The 15,706-nt window shown below is 36.8% G+C and overlaps 1 non-coding gene across 1 annotated transcript; it reads right to left on the bottom strand.

Moving 5' to 3' along the window:
* Positions 1 to 4,573: 4,573 nt before the first annotated feature.
* Positions 4,574 to 4,677, bottom strand: LOC116571238. The gene has a single exon (XR_004277802.1). It is a non-coding gene; the product is annotated as a U6 spliceosomal RNA (small nuclear RNA).
* Positions 4,678 to 15,706: the final 11,029 nt, after the last annotated feature.

Here is a 15,706-nt window from a genome sequence, read left to right as displayed (position 1 = left end):
TGTGGCAGGCCCCTCCCCCAGAAAACCGACCAGGAAAGAAAAAAGAAAAAAAAAAAGATGACAAGAGAACAACCACCACTACTTCATAGATACAACTTTTATTTTTAACTCGTTCCCACTATTCTGGTTCATTTTTTTAAAATATATATAGATAATTTTTAACCTATTTCACATCACAGTGAGAAGTCCAGTACATCAAATTTCATAATAACCTTCTAACCTGAACTTTTTGATACATACACCTGTGTTTTTCTATTGCTTTTCTATTTTTTTAAATTTTTTTAAATTTTAACTTAATTTAGTCTAGTTTATTCTTTTATTTTTATTTTCTAATATTCATAAAGAGTTAAACTTCAAGGTAACCCCTTTTCCCCAATCAATGCGACTCCTATAGGTAAATCAATTTTTAATCCCCCTTTATCTTAGGCAAGTTGAGTCCTTTAACAAAGATATCAAGATACATCCAGGAAGAATCAAAATAAACTTCCTTGCCCACACTGCGAATTTATAACCACTCTTCCATCTTTTTCTTCTGCCAGTGTTTCTGTGTATTTGTGTTTGTCCTGATAGTATATAAATCTTATACTTGGGGTTCTTTTTGACGAGGTTCTTCCTTTTTTTGCTTATATATATATAATATATATATATATAATATAAAGAGAGAGAGAGAGAGAGAGGGAAAAAAGGGAAGATAAAAGAGAAGGCTCAGCCCAAATAGGCCCCAAGATAAGATTTATGAAGTATACAAACAGAAACAGACAAACAAAAGGACTGATAAAAGTATATGACAAGAGAAAAAAATATATATATTTTATATATGACAAGAGAAAAATATATATATATTTTATATATTTTATATATTATATATATTTTATATATGACAAAAGAAAAAATGTATATTTTATATATTTTATATATTTATATATTTTATATATATATATATATTTTATATATAACAAGAGAAAAAAATATATATTTTACTAGCCATCAGGGAGATTTCAAATTAAAACCACATTGAGATAGCACCTTATACCAGTTAGAATGGCAAAATTAGCAAGACAAGAAACAACATGTTTTGGAGAGGATGTGGAGAAAGGGGAACCCTCTTGCAGTGTTGGTGGGACTGCAGGTTGGTGCAGCCACTTTGGAGAACAGTGTGGAGATTCCTCAAGAAATTAAAAATAGAGCTTCCCTATGACCCTGTAATTGCACTACTGGGTATTTACCCCAAAGATACAGATGTAGTGAAAAGAAGGGCCATCTGTACCCCAATGTTTATAGCAGCAATGGCTACGGTCACCAAACTGTGGAAAGAACCAAGATGCCCTTCAACGGACGAATGGATAAGGAAGATGTGGTCCATATACACTATGGAGTATTATGCCTCCATCAGAAAGGATGAATACCCAACTTTTGTAGCAACATGGATGGGACTGGAAGAGATTATGCTGTGTGAAATAAGTCAAGCAGAGAGAGTCAGTTATCATACCGTTTCACTTATTTGTGGAGCATAACAAATAACATGGAGGACATGGGGACTTAGAGAGGAGAAGGGAGTTGAGGGAAATTGGAAGGGGAGGTGAACCATGAGGGACTATGGACTCTGAAAAACAACCTGAGGGTCTTGAAGGGGCGGGGTGTGGGAGGCTGGGGGAAAAAGGTGGTGGGTATTAGGGAGGACACGAATTGCATGGAGCACTTGGTGTGCTGCAAACACGATGAATACTGTTAAGCTGAAAAAAAAAAAAAAAGAATAAAGAAACTTTCTCCTCTTTAGAAACTATGTTTATTTATTTATTTTTTAAAATGGAGATATTTTACAATGTCAGCCTAAGGGATATTTTAGCACCATAACTACTACTGACAATGAACTAAGTTTGCATGCCTTGCTGAGGCACCATAGTAACAATTAATCCTAAATCGAATGTATATGGTAGTTTCAGTTTAATTCTTAATAGGTTATACTGTACATAATAAAATTACCACAGAGAATTGATGAGTAACATTTAATCAGCAAATGACAACCTAATCTCAAAGACTATCTAATTTCTCAAAGACATACTAATTCTTAAGAAAAATATACAAAGCTTAGGAGAAATATAGAACAGTATACTTACTTAGACTATTTAAGCACAGAACACAAGGGCAAATGGAGAGGAGGCTATTGACCTTGGAAGTATTCCCGGATAGTAGGAGTTAAGAACCAAATAAGGGTCTGGCTGCCTCGTCTCAACTCTGGTCTTTTCTATTTTAGCTGAATTGGTCACATAGCAGAACCTGAAACAAACTTTTCAGCTCCATCCACTACGTCACTCAAAAACAGAAGTGAGGGAAATGAGAACTAAAAGGGGGAGAACAAATATAAGAATGGTTTAGTAATCTAGCCATCACTTAATGTCAAGATGATTCAAACTTATGAGATAATCATCCAAAAGATAAACTTTGATCAGGACATTTATTTTCAGGTTTGGAGTAGAATTTATCTTCTGGCTCCCATCTTTTAAGGACCAAATTTCACCTACCTGATTGTGATTTCTTGGATGCACTTGTGGTGGCCCTGAATATACCTACATCTCATTCTTCCAGGAAGAGGAGAGTGCCAGAGGAGGAGATTTCAGAATATCCATGGGATAAGACACAATTGGATTACACCTGATGAAGGCTGCTGAAGTCAACACACTGTAGGTTATCAGAATAGTGGCTTAGTCGGCTGCCAAGTGTCAAGGTTGGCAGAGATAGGGAGGTTGAGATAATCTCCAGTAGCAACTGAGAAGTGTCTGTCGGACCAGTCCTCTACTGATGCTTTCCTTAGTATGCAGCTACTGAATACAGCACGGTGCCTCCATATTTGTAGGATGTCCTCACTTCTTTTCCTGGAGTTGAGGTACATTTTCAATGAGTCATAAAGTTTCATTTAGGGGCAGCATCTCCTTTAAGCCAGTTCATCTGTGAAACAGTCCTAATTTTATTTGCTGACAAAAGGCCACAGATATGACCTTGAAGGAGAATGTCAATGCAATTGAGGTTAATGATATGGGAGTTCTGGCCACATGTTCATCTGTTTTTCTCATGCTTTCTAGATCTGCTGAGATTAAATCCCATATACCATTTGTATTGTATGATGGGTTACTGCTTTACACTCCCAAATTTTAACTCAGCAAGTCTAATAATACATAAGTTAGGAAGAGGAAGTGTGGTTACATGGACATCTGGCATCCTGTGGTCAGGATCTTTCCATACTTGGACCTAGAGGAATACTAGACGTTACTTTTTTCAATGAAAATTAAATTGTCGGCTATAGAAAGCTTGACTTTCCTCTACAGTCTATGATTCTACACGTCATTTTTTCTTCTGGAGGCTTGCCAGAGATTCAATATAGCATTTTAAATATACCATAGATATCTCTAGCACTATCAGATCTTCTGAGTCACATATTTGCACCACAGTCTTGACTTTGCAGAATACTTTCTTGCTGTAAGTCCTGCTAAAAAGTGTCATTTTATGAGTCATTCAATAAATGGATCATAACAGTATTTTAAAGAATGTTATATGCTGCCTCAAAAAATCCAAAGAGCCTTATCAAGTACTCTAAGTAAGAAATACATTAAATTTGTATTCATCTTAGAAAAAAAAATGTTCTGATATGCTCTAGTTGACTTGAACCCCTAAAGTATTCCCTGATATGGAAGGCTTCTACATCTTGAACAGAATTTTTCTTCACTCTCTGACATCCTGATATCTTCCTAGAGCTTATAGAACACTTGGTAGTTTCTGATTATTGTGTCCCATTAGCGTGATACATAATTATAGAAACCTGGCATGATGTTTTGCAGAATAATAGGATCAGTGTTCTTGCAGAACATATCATGAGCATGAGAATTATTTAACATAGCCCTCTGACAACGAGTGAATGCTGTCCCCATTGTGCTATTCCTATTATGTGATGGCAAACTAGTTCTGGTCCTCCTTTCTGTTGGAATCAAGAGGAATATAATTTCCAAATAAATTCATATGTGTTAAGTGCCAGGGGAATGTAGTATTGCATCAGTAAATATAACATATTAAGCATGCGGTTGCACTTGGGACTATATCATAGGTAAGTGTAAAGTAGTCATTCTTTTTTTTTTTTTTAAAGTAGTCATTCTATAGCCATCTATCAGTTAGGATCAATTAAAAAAAAGATTTTTATTACTTATGTATTTGAGAGAGAGAGAGAGCACGAAAGAGTCAGCACAAGAAAGAGGAGGCGCAGAAGGAGAGTCAGGCTTCCCGCTGAGCAGGGAACCCATTAGGGGGCTCCAACCTAGGATCCCAGGATTGAGACCTGAGCAAAGGCAGATACTTATGTCACCCAGGTGCCTGTGGGATCAGTTTTTCTTTTCTTACTGACTTTTTTCTAACAGCTTAGCAGATGAATTACATGGGAATATCATAGGAAACACTACTCCTGTTTTCCTTAAGTATTTGATGGTGATGCTTATCATTGTAATTCCTGCAATGTGGTATTGCTTTTATATATTCTTCAGGATAGAGGAGAGCTTCTAGTTGGGTTTTATGGGGATTTTTGCTTGTTTTTAATATGGAACTCTTCATGAGTTTGCGTGTCATTCTTGAGTGGGGTGTGTGCTAATCTCTGCATCATTCCAATATTAATATATGTGCTGCAGAAGCAAGTACAGGGTGGGTTGTTTGTTGATTTTTTTTTTTTCCTACCAAAATTGTTCTTACTCCACAGATCATAGATATATGTGAGGATTCTGTCAGGTGTTGAGTATATCAGTATTCAATTACCCACCTGGGGACCAGAGAAATAACTGTGTGTTAGTTGTATGGACACATTAGATACATTGCATTGTGACACAGTCTTGGGGTAAAACTCTACCTATCATCAGGCGTCCAAGGCCTCTATTCTATATCAGTTCCTACATTATCAGTCTCGGTTCAGAATCTTTGTTTATCAATCCTTAATTCCTGTTTCCAACTATACAGTTATACCAGTTTTCGCCACAAGTCCATTTTGAAAAAGATCAGGGAAGTATTTATCTAATTTACTTGCAGTAATATGGCTGAGTTCACTCTCAGAGAGACCTGGATTCCCCTTCAACCAATGGCTTTTTGGTCTATGAACTAACATAAGTCTGGAATTTTTGTGAGGAAGCACAACTTTCCATTTTGATGGATAACCCCAGTTATCAATTCAAAAGCTATCAACTTATCTATTTATTTTTTGTTATATAGGTCAAGAAGCACTCTACTCCACTTATCTATCTTTTCTCGAGGACATTATGATCTATTTGCTATCACCATAGATATGCATATCAAGACACCCTGATTTCCATTATAGCCATGTTAGCTATTAGAGTAATTAAATCTATCTTGCCTCTGAACATTAAGTGCTTCCACCTATATTTTTCCATTTCAGAATCTAATTACTCCTCCTTACCCTGGAGAACACATTTTCATGGCATCATCTTCCACTGCCATTCAATCCTACAGAGAACAGGAAACATTAAGTTGGTTTCTCCTTCATGCCCTAGCAATGTTTCCATATTGCATTACCCCAGTGAAGGAAATGGCCTCTTGGAATACTATGGGAAAATAATTTGATGGTACATTCTCAAGTTTATATCACAATCCATCCTAACATCTCTATTTCTTTAAGTATTTCTTTTTACCTTCATATTTTGGCAAGGAAGTACTGACATTCCCACCCCATTTCCTATAGGCTAAGACTGTGTCCAGGCTTCAAAAAATCACCTCAGCAGATTCTGAGAGATTGCCTCTAATTCATGCATTGACTCTAATTTTAGGAATGAATGGCTTAAATTCAATAAATTCTCCCATATTATTGTGTTTGTTGTGGTGTGCTTCCCAATTCTGTATTCAGGACTGAGGTATGGTTTTCCCTGGCTCTTGCCAGGTGCTGGTCAATGTTTCACAACTGAGTCTGTTTCTGAGTATTGTCTTTGGCCACAGAGAGTTGCCTCAAACAAATTCTTCTCCCACCAGTGGTCAGCATACATCCATGACTGCTCTATGAAGCTATTCAAAGCCCTTTTCCTTTGATACAACTTCAGACAACTTAGGTGGTCCAGAATTCTTTATGGGATTGACTAAGACCCAGAAGTTCAGTTTTTCCCTTTGCCCAATCCTGTTCTCCTCCCCAGTGACCCAAGTGATATTTCTAAGAGTGCTCTTTAGTAAAAGCTTGCATGCAAATCTCCATCTCAGAGTCCATTTCCCAGGGAAATTTACCCATACCAAACTTAACATTTTACAACTATAGTCTGATGCTTTTAGGATACACTACCACAATTATCCCACAGTTTCTATCCTGTATCTGTCAATAGGGTCCTATAATTCCAACTGGTATTTAAATGACTTTATCCTGGAGGGAGTACTAGATTCCCTTGCTTTGTAAGGGGACTAGAAATATGTGTTGACCATGTAGCTCATGAAAAGCACAAGCAGTTTTTTGGGAGGCATCTGTGTCTCTGAGGCCTTCATATGTGCTCCATGCTAGAAAAACTGCTCTCTTCTTTCAAGGGGGACAAACTGTTTAAAGATCTCAGTTCTGTCCAAAAAAAGCCTCCATCTCCATTTTCAAAATCTTGCTCTTTCCAACTACAATCTTAAACTAAATAGATGAGATCTCTCAAGGCAACATATTTGGCTTCCTTTGTATTTATTTCACATTTAAAATTAAATCTTGGGTCTGATTTTCTGCAAAGTGCCCTGTACCCATGGATGTTGAGGCTCTGCATAAATGAAGCCATACAGGGTCTGTGGCTTTCAGAGTGCCTCAAGTTGGCAATTGACTGCTCTAAGCCTATAATTTTCTCTTTCAAAGGTTCCAGTATCATTAACAAAAGGCAGCCCAGTCTGCAGTCCCTATAATTATCATTGTCCCCACCATATAAGCATACCACCACTGCATATCTTAAGGTCTTATCTTCCACCGGCACCTTATCCCAATTAACCACAAGGGAAAGCCTTAGTAATTGTGATGTCATGCTATGCCAGAGGTAATCATCAGCCCCTATAACACTAGCAAAGGGATCCCTATGGCAAATAAAACTGGTCAGTAACGCAGCTTTAAAAAATTATCCTAAGGGTCCACTTTCTAGGGCCATTGCTGATATCAGCTGTCTTAAACTGTTTCTTAGAAACAGAGCCTGAAGCAAAGACTTATGCATTAATGCCTTCTCCAAGAAGTTTTGGGAACAGGGATGAGAGCAAAGGAGATTGAGACAGGCAAAAATGGAGAGCTGATACAGGGGTGCAATCCCTAACTAACCACTGTGTAGTATTCGGTATGGTTGATTGATTGCTTTATTCTCATGGGACTATCTCCCTAGAGGTCTAATTAATGACTGTTTCTCAGGACAGGGTATGCATGGAAAGGAATGGAGAAGAATTTATTCTCTTCTTGCTGTAATCTCCTGTTGGTCAAAGTTTTACCTTCAGTGTTTTATAATTTCTTCCAACTTCTAGCCTCCTTTGATGTAGGCATTGGATGCACCCATGGAGTCTTATGCCTTAACATTAACAGGAAGTCTGGGGAAAGGGCAAAAATTATACATAGGTTCTATAAGGAGAAGAACAGTAATGTTGTAGCTCTTTGAATTTGGCCAGAATCCACACAAAGGGGATTTCGATGGCTGTGCCTGAGGCTGCAAAATTACCCAAATGTCCTTGTAACAGGTAAAACAAAGAAGATAGGAAGGGACATTTAAATGTCATCTGATAAGACTACTTAACTAACTTTGTGATTTTTTACTTTGTCCCTTTGACTCCATTGTTTCCTCTTTAACATGGAACTGATAATTGCGGGATCTTAATTGGTTGCTCTTTGAATTATAAGATATCTTATTTGTAAATATTTTTTACAGTTCTTAAACCATACATTGTTAACCATTGTTGCCATTTTGGTGAAGGAAAATTCTGGCAACCTAAATGAAAATTTGAACTATCTCTAGTTATTATTTAATCGTTTTGTAAAACACTGTGCATATAGAGTATCAGAAAAATATTTGCTAGAGGAATTTGGGTTATTTTATGCCATTAAGCAGTGAGGGAAATAGTCATTAAATTCTGGGCCTGAATTGGTTTCTCATTTTTACTTAAAAACAGAGATAATCAGCTTGAAGATAACTGATATAAAGGAAAAGAACATCTTTTCCTTTCTTTTACCATTTCCATAGAAGTAGAAAAACCCAACCATAACTTTTCCTAGATTCAATTTATAGTAAATATGATTGTAGACTAGTATGTCTGGAGACTCTTTCAAGGTTAAGACACCTACTCATATGCACATTGTAGTAGAGATCAGATGGTTTTGCCTTCTTGATATGCAGTATGTATTCCTTCTCCTATCAGAAACTTAATTTACTCTTGAGAAACATCTGTCCCATCACTGGGTTAAGTTATTTAGGAAAGCTAACCTAATTCTTGGATCCAGGGGTGGATGTGATGCTGGTCTGGCCAATCCACATGTTCAATTTCTCATGGTGATTGTCTATCACTTCTCCGCCTCTTGGCTGAGAACAAGTGTAGTCTCATAGTGACTGACTCAGAAAGGATCCCATGACCTGAAGCAGTCCAATGAAGACCATCTCAATATTTGTGGGAGACATGAGTATCAAGATTACTGAGAACGTAAATGTGAGCTTGAAGTTCCTATGCTCATACTTCCTCTATGTTGGGAATTTTTGTCTGAATGATGCTAATGAAGTGAATGCAGAATGAAATTATGGCAAAAAGGAAAAAAAAATGAGGGGTTGATTTTTATGACAATGTTTAAAGCCTAGTTCCAAGTACTCCCAACACTTGCATTATCCTCAGACCATTCAATTATCACCTCCATTACTATTAATACACTCATACTACTTTGATTTAGTGTTCTGTGATCTATAATAAAATGTATATTGGTTCATTACTTATATATTTTGGTTCATTAGTTGTAACAAATATAACTGTTGTTATAGAGAATATTAACTCAGGAGCCATTAGGTGTGGGTATATAGGAACTCTCTGCACTATCTCTAAACTTTTCCGTATCTAAAACTATTATAAAACAGAAAGTTTATTTTTAAATGTATCCTGCATAATTCAAATCTGGTTTGTTATGTCATAACTACCCAAAGGTAAGTGGATCCTCTTGCTAATAAATCTGCACTTAAGTCCAGAAGGCGAAGGACATGCGTTTCTGTGATATTCACACTGGGGGAATCCGTGCTCCCTGAACCTATAGAGAGAAAAATTTCAAAACACATTCTATATGGTCAGTTTTGGGCAAATAAATTTCAATGAAGAAGAGATGAAAGAGAAGGAAAAACATGGCATTTCAATCAGTCATTCTGATACAGGGTCTAGTAAAAAATGGTTAGCATTCTATCTTGCTTTTCTAGTCATTTTAATGCCTGTTCTATTTACGCTATAGAACACTATAACTAGATGTAGGCTCTTTATTTTGTTTTCTCTGTCAATCTTGTATCAATCATAGCTCTATTTTCAATGTGGCATTTTCTTATTTGTATTGCAAATTTATATACTTTTTCCCTCAGAGTAGTCTCTTCAAACTATTGTATATTTAAGTCACAAAATAATACCTCATCCTTAAATAACAGACAGTAAACATTGTTTTAAATTGTTGTTAATTCAGTTATGTACTTGCTAGGATGCCATTAGGATATAACCTGAAGGTGTTAAAAAACTTCCATTTTCAAAACAAAACCAGTGTCACTAAACAGAATACATTTAATTAAAAAATCCTAGCTCCTAATCTTACATCTTGTGTAGTGTGGCTTTTACTTTAACTTCTTTGATCTCTTTTTAAATACATTTTAAAATAAAATGGATCTGGTTGATTTTATATTGGAGTAGGAAGCGTATCTCAAAAATTTGTGAGACTCTCTCCATGCCTTCAGAGCACCTCCCATGAAATTTTTCTTAACAATATCAATGTGGTTCAGAAGGAATACAAAGAAAGAGAGGTAATGTTTATAAACTGATATTTATTTATTTTAAAGATTTTATTTATTTATTTGACAGACAGAGATCACAAGCAGGCTGAGACGCAGGCAGAAAGAGAGGAGGAAGCAGGCTCCCTGCCGAGCAGAGAGCCTGATCCCAGGACCCTGGGATCATGACCTGAGCCGAAGGCAGAGGCTTTAACTCACTGAGCCACCCAGGCGCCCCTAAAAACTGATATTTAAAATAAAATGTTGAAGTTTATGGATTTAAAACTAGGCATTGCCATTAAAGAAAGGACTGCCTTTCCATGCTTCCATTGCAAATATTATTTTCTGGGTTTGAGTGCTTAAATGATAGAGTTTGATGTAATAGAAGTTGTAGGAAAATAAGTAACAGAAATAAATGAAAATCTCATCACTTCTATTTTCACAAGATTTTAGAAGAAAAAAGTAGAGATACAAGGAGACTGAAAAGGTATAGATCAGAACATCTATATGCCCTTATTTTTCAGCCCTGGAATTGCAAGGTATGTAGAGGTTGGAGAGTAAAGGTTTGGGTTGAGTTTGAGGCCAGTTCTGTGTGGGATTTTCCCAGCCAATGATTTGGGATGCAGGGAAGAGACTCTTGTCCAGAGTGCCCCTGAGCTAATATTGGAGACCTTCACTTAAATGGGAGGTGGAATAGTGGTGTCAGGCAAAAAGAAGGCCTTTATTATATTCCCAAACACTTCCCTGTTTCTGTGTGTCACTGACACTCAGAGGATCAGAAGGCAATATCATTAAGGGCAAGGTAATTTCATAGTAGATGCTACCATTAGACCATGGCCCAGATGGGAAAAGCAATAAAAATTAGAAAGGTCAATTCAACCTGGAGGATCCCTAGAAACTAAGGAAAAAAAAAAAAAAAAAAAAAGAAATCATTTGTTGCAGAAATCAGCAGCTATTGTCAACAGAATTGAGCAAAACAGCAGCTCAGGTAAACTACACTTCAACATACTGAAGATACAGATACATTTGACACTTTCCCCAGTGTCACAAAATCATGTCATAAGCATGACTATACTCTTATGTCCCCAGATGATATCTTAGGGAATACGAGAAGATTGATGCACTTGAGTCACCTAGAAAGATATTTTCTGATGCAAAATTGTAGACTAGCAAATAAAAGTAAGCTTCATTTTCCTTTCCTGATACCTAGCCATTGGATGGGGTGAGATATGTGGGGTAGTTATAGAAAAAGTACGGAATCTACATTTCTTTGCACAGCTGAATGTAACCTCAGTCATTCAGCAACATTGAGAAACACCTGTTTTTTGACTTCTCAATTTCAAACTACTTTATCTTCAGGTCAGCTAAGCTTCTCTTAACCTTCAGTTCGCAGTCAGTTTCTAAGGGCAATCACCAAATTCAGATTGAATTTTGGCACCAAATCTAACCATTTTTTCCTGTTGCTATGCTACAGACATCTTGAAACAGTCTCGGATAGTCATTGTCCTAGAACCTGTCATTCTAGTTGCTATATCATACTGGTTCTATCATGATTGAGTTAAATCATATTTTCATAAAGTTTCTTTCCAACAACTTCGTCAAAATCATTCTTGCAACTTTTCTTGCTTTTCCCCATTATTTCCCACCATATTTCTCATTGCTGGACTCCAAACCACACTTGATACTGAGATACATCACACTTTTCCATCTCCTTTCAATCAACTTTTGCTCATTACAAAACTGGCATTCCTGAGACTCGTGTATATACATACTAAAATAACTTTCCTACATCCAAGAGGCACAGATGGAAGATATATAAAATTAACTGGGAAAGTGCTTATTAATTACCAGGAAACACATCCAGAGCCAACAACACAAATTTAAATGCAGGAGCCAATTAACTAATGATTAGGACGCTAAAAGGTCTGAAAAGTGCCATACCTTCTGATCTCCCTTAGGTCAAAAGCAATCACTCCCACCTACTTGTTCTCAAGACACATTAATTGCACTTCCACCATACATATACTTCATACTTCCACCAGTTACTGCTAGTGGTTCGTCTTCTTTTTCAACATTCCTATGTTTTATTCATCTTTTTCTAGCCTATTTTTAGGGCACCACTTTACAAGATGTAGATACTGAATACTGTTTGAGGAATTGAATGGTAACACGTATAGTAAGAAAAGCTTCATATATTAAGTTCCTATAAAATGACCACGTTAGCTCTATACTTCCTGTGCAGACAGAAAGAAGCAAAAAGAAAGGAACAAGACATCTACCCAGATAGGAAAAGACAAGAGATAGTTTTTTCATTTCCTGAAGTCCCAGGCTAAGTCATGTGTGTGACATTGGCCTCTTGAGAGAGACACCATTTGGCCAACAGAGGATTCCCTGAATGTCATAACTCTGTGGGTTTTGGGAAGTGTTTGAAATGAATGGTAAGCCTGACCTGAAACCTTTACCTTTACAGGAAGGAGATGGCAAACAAACATTTATTGTTAGCCTAGGATGTGTCAAGTGTGTGAAGGGTGTGCCACTAACATCCCTCCCCATCCCAGGGAGGCATGACAGTCTGTATACCAACTGAAACATCAATATATTTTACCTGAAACATCACTACGTTTTACCAAAATAATCACTCAAGTAGCTATTTATTTCCTTCACAGCAGTGGTTTTGCAACAGTGTTTGATTTGTAACCATGAGCTCTGTAGATTCCAAATATTTTTTCAATTATTTATCCTCTGGTCCAGAGCTTATTCCAGTTTTCCCCCTTCAGTCTTCAACTTAAGAATCCCTGGTTTCCTTAAATATGTGTTTTTTGTTGCTTTTGGTTTTGTTTTGTTTTATTTTTTGTTTTTTTTTTTCAGGTCTTCCTCTTTTTGACTTCTAATTGATGGTAATTCATTGTGCCTCTGAAAAGGCTTTTTCCATTGCAGAGATTTCTTTACAAACTAAACCTCTTCTCAGCATGCTCTCTTTACCTCCTTGAAAGCCAATTTAACCAAACAGCAATGCTAATTAAAACTCCTGTTTTGCAATAGCACGAGTTATACACATTTTACAAGGCAGCATAGAGAATTAGGTATTGTTATTCCAGGTGTAGGATTTTATTTAATTCTGTTGTGAATCCAAGTTTTGTTCTATGTATTCATTTACTGTACTGCAAACTGGATGGCTCCTGAAGATATAAAGACAGTCACAGGAGAGCTCAAAGCATGATAAGGGAGTCAGATAAGACTGGAGCACAGTGGCTTGTGCTAGGAGAGGGGCTTCTAACAAATATTTTGGGACACGCAGTGGAATGAACTAATCCTGCTATGGGGCTACAGTGGGTGCTGGGATATACCACCCAAAACTTTTATATCTGAAGCCTTCATTTCCCTTGCTGTCAGGCTGCAATAGATCTCTATGAAATCCTTCTTCAGGAATTGATCTCAACTAAAGAGATCCACTTTGTCCAAGGTTATGCTTCTTTCCCTTATTCAATACTGTTCTACGATCTCTTTTCCTTTCCTCCTGTAAAGACATCTTTGAATGTTTTTCCTGGCTGTAGATCACCCAGTTGGATAGGTGGAGGATTCTGTTGCAGCTGTATCACGTTCAACCTCTCTGACCAATGCTTCTTTATTTCTTACATGGATTGTTGCTGAAGGCATCCCCAGTAAGTCTCCTACAAAGAAATCTCAGTCATGGAGTGACAAAGAATCAAACCTACAATAGGGTTAGATCAGGGAAAGTCTGTAAGTCACTTTGAGAACAGTCCAAACAAACAGTAATGATGTGACACGACATTGCGTATAACAGGTAGTTAAAGGTTTGCTATAGCAGCAGAAAACATATAGAGTCTATTTATATGGTTGGATTAAGGCATGAGGGAGTGAGGTAATGTGAGGGGTGGCTAGCATTGAGGTTCAAGGTGCAGGAAGACTCTTACTGTGAAGAGTCACAGAAGCTAGCTAAAGAGTTAGTAGAGGCTTCAAAGCAGAGGAGTGACATATGCATATCTCTCTAAGGAGGTAATTGTAATAACTGTGTGGAAAGAATTGAAGGCAGAGAGATTTTGTGATGGAGAGTCAGACTGAGAGCTTTTAAGGTAGGCCACACTGAAAGAAAAGAAAAAAAAATAACTAGAAGAATGGCAATTATAGTAAGAATGATTTCGAGAAGATTTCTACAGGATTTGATGACTTATTAGGTGAAAGGGCTAAAAGGATTAATGTCAAATAATTTTAGAAATTCTAGCTTGTGATACTTGACAAGGAAGAAGTAGAGGATTAGGATTATATCCTTACATAATTATTTTCTACCATCTTCAGGACCCAATGCTAAAAATGCAGGAAAACAAAATCCAGGGAATCATAAAAATGAAATAAAATAATTTTATATGAAAGCTTTAGAACAATGCCTGGTACTACATTTAGTAGTTCGATAACTAGGTGGGTCTTCACCCTACTATTTATGGATGGACAGGCACGCTACACTCTTCTAATTGTCCCATCTCTCTTAGAGAAGTTTGAAAATGTTTTACAAATAAATCTTTGACCTATTTTGTGAGCTAACACCCAAACAACAAAAATTTCAAAAGCAATTTTACCTTATATTTTATTTTTAAACCATTGTTACCTACACTCTTCTTTCCACGGGCTTGTGCCATACTTGTGAAATCAATAGCAAAAAGCAAGTACTTCAGTAAGCAGAAAGTCAAGGACAGCCTCTAATTCGGCTCTACAAAGTGTCTAGTGCTCTAGAGGCACTTAAACATAAAATGATGTTTTTACTTTTCCTAAGCCTAAAAATATTTAAAGTTTTTAAGTATCATCATCAAAACTTGGGTCTTCAGTACATGTATGTTGTTTTAAGGAATAGTAGCCATTTTTCACTGAATGCCCCATGTGTGCTAGGCATTAAGTGGAAGATTATTATATTTTTTAGGTGAAAGACTTTATAAACATTGTCTCTAATCTTATTAGTAATCCTAAAGGGTTTTTATTCATGTCTTTGATTTCCACCTCAGGCTTCGGGATGTTGAGTAATTGGCTTGAAGTCAACGTAGATCTCAGCCTGCAGAGTAGGCTTCCACCTGGGGTTCTAAGCCTTTGCAGCTGACTAGCAAAGTCCTTCCTGAAAATTATCCTGTCAATCAAGGTGCAGGATAAATGGGGGTGATATCTCCAGATTTTGGTTGTTAATTCACTGTACTGCTTTGAGGTTTACACAAGAACAGTGAAAAGTAAGTGAGGGAGATAGAAGCAGCAGTTTTTAGGTTCATAACAAAAGACTTTACTTATAAGAACCAGAGCATGGTCCGTAATAACTAGTTATATTTCTCTATGCAGACCAAGAAAAGGAGAGGGATGCTGTTAGACTTGAAATCAGTGGGATCTAAAAAGAATAAGGCAGAATAATTTAAGAAAGGAAAATCATCATCCCTTTGTAGATAATTCATTCTATCTCCTGTGTGTGTATGTGTGTGTGTGTGTTATAGTCAAAGCATCTGATATTTTTACTTCATTTTATCTCAGATTTTTAGTACTTTTTCCTCTCACACCCAGAAGAATGTGTGTTAGATTTAGTATGATTGATTTAAATGTGGCTGCTACTGCTGTACCTGTCATTTAACTGTTAACAAAAGTGCAGTCATACAACATTTCTGCTGGGCCTTTCACCTCTCTTCATATAAGAACTGTCTTTCAAGTATGACAATGGTGGCCAGTATGAACTAGAAAAGAACTTTGAATGTCAA

This window comes from Mustela erminea, chromosome 12 (assembly GCF_009829155.1).
Source record: "Mustela erminea isolate mMusErm1 chromosome 12, mMusErm1.Pri, whole genome shotgun sequence".
Taxonomy (NCBI): domain Eukaryota; kingdom Metazoa; phylum Chordata; class Mammalia; order Carnivora; family Mustelidae; genus Mustela; species Mustela erminea.
Note: the sequence above shows the minus strand (reverse complement) of the source record. Positions and strands in the feature narration are given on the sequence as shown.